We start from the raw sequence: 7,350 nt of genomic DNA on the forward strand, positions 1-7,350 counted from the left end.
CCCAGGACCTGAAAATACACCGTTTGCCCAATAATTTTTTGGTTTGATAGCTTGAGTTATTAGTGTCTGCTGGGAGTGCAGCCCTTTAAATCAAAGCATTCCAGCACCTTCCCCCACCTAACACTTCTGTTCCCTCCCACCACAACTCCTCTCTTCTCCGAATGCTGCTCACATAGTACAATAATGCTGATCTTCACCACAACATTACTCATCCTCCTACCAACACTGCATACCCCTCCTGTATCCTAAATAATATCTGCACCTCCTCCCAGCATTGCTCACCACCTCCTGAAACTATCTCTCCCCCACTTACAAAACAGTCCACCCCCACTCCAACACCCTACCTGACACAGTCCACTCCCTCCTGACACTGCTCTGTCCTCCCAGGGATGTAGGGCAGGTGAACTGTATTGAGAGAAGCATAAGGATATGAAGGATGATAAAGAGTGTTGTGAGCAGTGTCAGGAAGGGGATGAGCAATATCACGTGTTAGCGAGTTAAGGAACAGGGAGAGAGTGCAGATAAACACATGGCTGCAGGGTTGGTGTAGGAGGGAGGATTTCAGGTACATGGATAATTGGAGCATATTCTGGGGAAGGTGGGACCTGTACAAACAGGATGGTTTGCACATGAACCAGAGGGGCACCAATATCCTGGGAGGGAAATTTGCTATGGCTCTTCAGGGGGCTTTAAACTAATTTGTCACGGGGGATGGGAAAACGAGCTGCAGTCCAGAAGCCAGTGTTGAGTGTAGTGAGGTACTGAGGAGGGTATCAAGGTCGCAGGAGTGTTCTGGCAGACAGGAAGGTAGGTTGAAGTGTGTCTACTTCAATGCAAGAGGCATCCGGAATAAGATAGGTGAACTTGGAGCGTGGATTGGTACTTGGGACTACAATGTTGTGACCATTACGGAGACATGGTTAGGACAGGGACATGGGTTGTTGGAAGTTCCAGGGTATGGATGTTTCAGTAAGAGTGGGGAAGGTGGTAAAAGAGGTGGAGGAGTAGCATTGTTAATCAAGGATAGTTTAATGGCTGTTGAAAGACAGTTCGAGGTGGATCTGCCTACTGAGGTAATATGGGCTGAAGTTAGAAATAGGAAAGGATTGGTCACGTTGTTAGGAGTTTTCTATAGGCCCCCAAATAGTAATAGAGATGTGGAGGAAGAAATTGCAAAGCAGACTTTAACTTACCACATATTGATTAGAACCCTTATAGGTCAAATAGTTTTTGTACCGTGTGTGCAGGAGGGTTTCCTGATGCAATATGTGGATAGGCCGACAAGCGGTGGGGCCACATTGGACTTGGTACTGGGTAATGAACCGGGCCAAGTGTTAGATTTGTTTGTGGGAGAGCACTTTGGAGATAGTCACCACAATTTGGTGTCTTTCATTATTGCAATGGAGAGGGATAGGGCCATATGGTAGGGCAAGGTTTATAATTGGGGGAGGGATAATTATGATGTGATTAGGCAAGAATTAGGGAGAAAGATGGGAACAGAAACTGTCACACAAAGGCATAAATGAAAAGTGGAGCTTGGTGAAGGAAGAAATACTGCGTGTCCTCAATAGGCGTGTCCCTGTCAGTCAGGGAGGAAACCATGGTTCACCAGAAGAGGTTGAATGTCTTGTCAAGAGGAAAAAGGAAGCGTATGTAACGATGAGAAAACAAGGTTTGGTTGGGTCGCTTGAGGGTTACAAGGTAGCAAGGAATGAGCTAAAAAAAAGAACTAGGAGGGGGCATGAGAAGTCCTTGGCAGGTCGGATAAAGGAAAACTCCAAGGCTTTTTACTCTTATTTGAGAAATAAAAGAATGACCAGGGTGAGGTTAGGGCCAGTCAAGGGTAGTAGTAGGAACTTGTGCATGGAGTCAGAAGAGATAGGAGGCGATGAATGAATTCTTTTCTTCAGTGTTCACCAAGGAGAGGGGCCAGGTTTATGAGGATGAGAATGTGATACAGGCCAATAGGCTGGGGGAGGTAGATGTTTTGAGGGAAGATATATTAGCAATTTTGAAAAACCTGAGGATCGATAAGTCCCCTGGGTCAGATGAGATATATCCTAGGTTACTTTGGGAGGCAAGGGACGAGATTGCAGAGCCTTTGGCTTTGATCTTTGGGTCCTCACTGTCCACGAGGATAGCGCCAGAGGAGTGGAGAGTGGTGAATGTTGCTCCTCTGTTCAAAAAAGTAAATAGGAATGACCCTGGTAATTATAGGCCAGTTAGTCTTACTTCAGTCATCAGTAAGTTAATGGAAAAGGTCCTGAGGGATAGGATTTATGACCATTTGGAAAGATGCAGCTAAATCCGGGATAGTCAGCATGGATTCGTAAAGGGTAAGTCTTGCCTCACAAACTTGATTGAATTCTTTGAGGAGGTAACTAAGTGTGTAGATGAAGGTAGAGCAGTTGATGTCGTATACATGGATTTTAGTCAGGCATTTGATAAGGTTCCCCATGGTAGGCTCATGAAGAAAGTAAGGAGGTGTGGGATAGAGGGAAATTTGGCTGATTGGATAAATAACTGGCTGTCTCATAGAAGACAGAGAGTGCTGGTAGATGGAAAATTTTCAGACTGGAGACCAGTTACCAGCGGTGTACCACAGGGATCAGTGCCTGGTCCTCAATGACTTGGAAGAGGGGGCTGAAGGGTGGGTCAGTATATTTGCTGATGACACCAGGAATGGTGGAGTAGTGGATGAGATGGAGGGCTGTTGTAGGCTGAAAAGAGAAATTGTTAGGATGCAGAGCTGAGCTGAAAAATAGCAGATGGAATTTCACCCTGATAAGCGCGAGGTGATTCATTTTGGTAGGGTAAATTTGAATGCGGATTACAAGGTCAACGACGGGGTTCTGAGGAATGTGGAGGAACAGTGAGATCTTGGGGTTCATATCCATAGATCTCTGAAGGTTGCCACTCAAGTGGATAGAGCTGTGAAGAAGGCCTATAGTGTGTTAGTCTTTATTAATAGGGGTGTTGAGTTTAAGAGCCGTGCAGTTATGCTGCAACTGTACAGGACCTTGGTGAGACCACATTTGGAATATTGTGTGCAGTTCTGTCACCTCACTATAAGAAGGATGTGGAAGCATTGGAGAGAGTGCAGAGGAGATTTACCAGGATGCAGCCTGGTTTGGAGGGTAGGTCTTATGAGAAAGGTTAAGGGAACTAGGGCTTTTTTCTTTAGAGCGGAGGAGGATGAGAGACGACTTAATAGAGCTTTATAAGATGCTGAGGGGGATAGATAGAGTGGACGTTCAGAGACTATTTCCTCAGGTGAATGCAGCTGTTACTAGGGGGCATAACTATAAGGTACATGCTGGGAGATAAAGGAGGGATATCCGAGGTAGGTTCTTTACTCAGAGAGTGGTTGGGGTGTGGAATGGACTGCCTGCTGTGATAGTGGAGTCGGACACTTTAGGAAGTTTCAAGCAATTATTGGGTAGGCACATAGAGCACACCAGAATGAGAGGGAGTGGGATGGCTTGATCTTGGTTTCGGACAAAGTTATCCCACAACATCAAGGGCCGAAGGACCTGTACTGTGCTGTACTGTTCTATGTTTTATCAGGGTTAACAGGTCCATTTAACAGCAGTGAAATTCACTGAAGGCAGACATTAAGAGGCCTGTCTTCAGTTCATGACGTGAATGGGGGTGTGGTGTTGCTGAAACTGTGTATCACCAGTGGGCCTTCCAACTCAACTTGTTCCTGGATTCAAGATGCAAGCAGGACAGAAAGGTCTAAGGCTCCAAATTAAAAATGGTAGACACGTTTTTAAATGTGGTCCACCTGAAGACTTGGGCCTTTATGTTTCAAAAGATTACCTTTCAGTCTTTTAAACTTCAGAGAGTATTCTAATTAATCTCTACCCATAGGAGATACTTTCATCCCAGGAATCAATCTAGTACAGGAAACATGGAATAGTGAATTTGCAAAAGTCCAACCTCACGATAATGTATTTGACTGCATTCCTGTGAAGGGATACCTTAAAAACTAAGGAAGGGTAACTGACAGGACCTTGCTTTATGAAACTGGGTAAGATGCTTTTTTGTTGAGCCTGTATTAACTCAATAGACTGAATGGCCTCCTCCTACACAGCAGGAATTCTATGGTCTATTTAGAAGAAATTATTTGATTTGACATGAACTACAACTTGTACGCAATCCTTGAAATGTTATGTCTTCTTAAATGAGGTGTAATTGAGATTTTGACAGCATATTAAATTCATAATTATTACAGAATAATCCCTCTGGCTCTTAAATGCTAATTTTATATTTATGGAATATCAAATTTCTCCATTATGATACATTATTTTCAAAATGCATGGAATTTATTATAAAAAACCATTTATGATATTTCAGATGTTATCTTAATCTGGTATGCATCCTAATCTTTACTTCACTTCCTACAGAATGATAAAAAACTAAAAGTTAATCGATGATATTTTTACTTGCTGGCTTGCTGCTGGTCAGAATTCTTCAGAGGAGAGTGACTGCTTACTCCTGCTTGCTGACCTCACCTTGTTGGAGACTGGAGAACCCTGATAGGTGGCACTGGAATTAAATGAACTCTGGGAGAAAGGTACCATCCAGGCAATAGAGTTCTCTAGCGGACAGCTTTCTTCAAGGTCATCAGTGAGACTATCACTTTGCAATTGATGCAATATCCAGGCCATAATGAGCCCTAATTTCCTCAGATTGGCAATCAGTGTTGGATTGCCACTCCGTGCCCATTTACTATGTCAAATTTCTTCCATGCTTGTCTCACCCAACCTTCCAACTCTGACCAGCAAGATCAAGGCAGCAGAACAATCATAGACGTCCAACAGGGTAGGATTGAAGGAGAACACACTCCTTTCTTTACACCAGTAGCTGCTGTAAACCAAATAAGTTGAAATGTTTGATTGAAATTGCAAGACCAGGAAGAAGCCAAGTGGATAAGATTTGGAGGATTTGCAGATTGATGCCGGGGGGAATTGTGGGGGGATGGGGTGGGGGGTGGGTGCTGGACATCGGTGGGGTGGGGGGGGGGCGCGGTGGTTTGGGCATCAGGGAAGGACGTTCTGACATCAGAGAGTGGTTGGGTTGGTTCAGGAGCCCATTGGTTTGGGAAGGGGGAGTTAGGACAAGTCAGGTGGTGGATAGAGATCATGGCGAGGCTGGGAGTCCAGTCACAGGTTGAAGTGGGTCGGGGAAGGTTGGACCCACGTGTGGAGGAATCCCATGGAGATGAGGGGGGTGGGGAATACCATAGGTGGGGGTGTGGTTGGGGAGTCCCCTGGTAGTCGGTCTGCATCTTTATAATAATTAACTACAAGTTAGAAGAGGTTCAAGTCTTCTAATATTTTCTGGGTAACTATTGGTACAACACAGCTGGAAGCATCCAAAGTTTGCAATTTCAATCTCATTTCAATATGGCTCCCAGCGCAGTTGCCTAGAAGAGTTTGCACTTTTAGGCAATTATCCTGCAAATGTTTACCTGTAAAATTCTAGGAGGAATTCTTCCCCAGTACATGTATGAGATAGTTAATGTTTCAGCTTAATAAGCATCCAGATTTCCAGCACACACTATTTTAATTTTGATCAATACAATGCTGGTGCCAGTGCACACTTTGAGTGTTTTTTTTGCTGGTTTACTTTAATTTTCAACAAATTAAAAAAGGTGAAAATATAAGTTGTGAGTGAGAGAGATAGGCAACGAGAGGCAGGATAAAGGTCAGTGAAATAAATTACAACTCACCTATCATTGTACTTTGTGTTGGTGGTTGGAATTTATATACAAGTGTTAATGCTTCAAGTTGACAGGCAGTTTTCACTGACTGAAATCATCACTTGTCACTGGTAATTAAGGTAATTTTTGTCAGAGCCGCCTCAATTCTTGAAATTTATTCCTGGCAAATGATAGAAAATTATTGAAATGAGAAAATATTGAGAAACAAGTGGGTTCTGCTCCACAATGATTTCCCACTATTTTTGTGCAGTATAGGAACTTTCCACGTACAAGGATTCAGAAATGCTACTTACTCTCTATTGAAGAAAAGCTACAGGAGATACAAATAACTTTCACTGAATCTTGCAAATCTCAAAAGGTGCCCGAAGAACTGGTAATGTCACCAATGTGTACCATATTAGAATATACTCACACACTGACCAGCATGCCCATGAGGGAAGCTATCCGGTTGCTCTGCTAAATTAACAATATCTTAATGACTTGTATGTGCTTCCAGAAGGATGCCAACAGGAATTGTGAATGCGTATGGAGGTCCTGTCAATTGTAAAGAGTTGTATGTGTATTAAGAGATGGCCCTTGACATTTTTGGTCTGGAGGTGTGAATAATGTTACTTTTTATCACTGGAAGGCATTGTGCCAGATTGAGCAATGACAACTGGCTCTTGTGATCAAATAAAATTATTTGAACTGAAATGCCACTGGGCTTTATTTCACTGTCAAATAGAGGAATCACACATTGCATAATACAGTATAATAAATATTTAATGTAATATTTTAATATAATATTAGCCTTATTGATGTTGTTTCCCTCTAGTGGTAGCACTGTACAAAGCACACCAATGATCAAATATTTATGAACACACCAGATGTATAGAAATCCTTGTATCAATGAAATATTTAGCTTGCAGCTTACTTCATGCTTTATTCAACATTTACAAAGGCTGCAAGCCAAATAGGCTTAGTTTAATAGTGCTATTTAAATTTAAGCATTTTGACAATTATCCGTGGGGCCAGTAATGTTCAATGTCTATAAGTGCTCCACTAATCAGGCTCCAAAGGTTCCTGTTTTCGAGTACTGAGCTGACTTAGCATCTGCTGAATGTTACATTTTCTAATGTATGATACTGACAGCTTGCACGCCTGAAAATGTCGATATAAATAATATCATTCTGGTTGAATCTGAATCTGAAAAGGGTTCCAGATGTTCCATGACCAAACAAAATGTGCACAGGTCAGTAGATGGCAGCTACCATCTTATGTGCTTTCCCTTAATTTTCACACTTGTATTTTTAAATACTGTGCCTCTAGCTGCTTTTGTTTCCATTGATCTCATCCATTGTAAGCCCTTCCGTCCCTTGAGTCTATTCAACCCTTTACTAAGATCATTGTGGATCAATGATCTAATGTCACATACCCTAATTTGCACCATATCCTTAAATACCTATGGTTACCAAAAATCTATTAAGCTCAGATTTAAAATTAACAATTGACCTAGGATTGTGTACTTACCAGTTGCAAAAGAGAGTTCCAAACTTCTACCATCCTTTCCACGTAAAGGACTACTTCCACCTTCACTCCCAAAGGGCCTGTCTCAGGCAATGACTCCAGCAGAAATACTTTGT

The sequence above is a fragment of the Carcharhinus amblyrhynchos genome, chromosome 2 (genome assembly GCF_965287045.1).
Source record: "Carcharhinus amblyrhynchos chromosome 2, sCarAmb.v2.hapA, whole genome shotgun sequence".
NCBI lineage: Eukaryota > Metazoa > Chordata > Chondrichthyes > Carcharhiniformes > Carcharhinidae > Carcharhinus > Carcharhinus amblyrhynchos.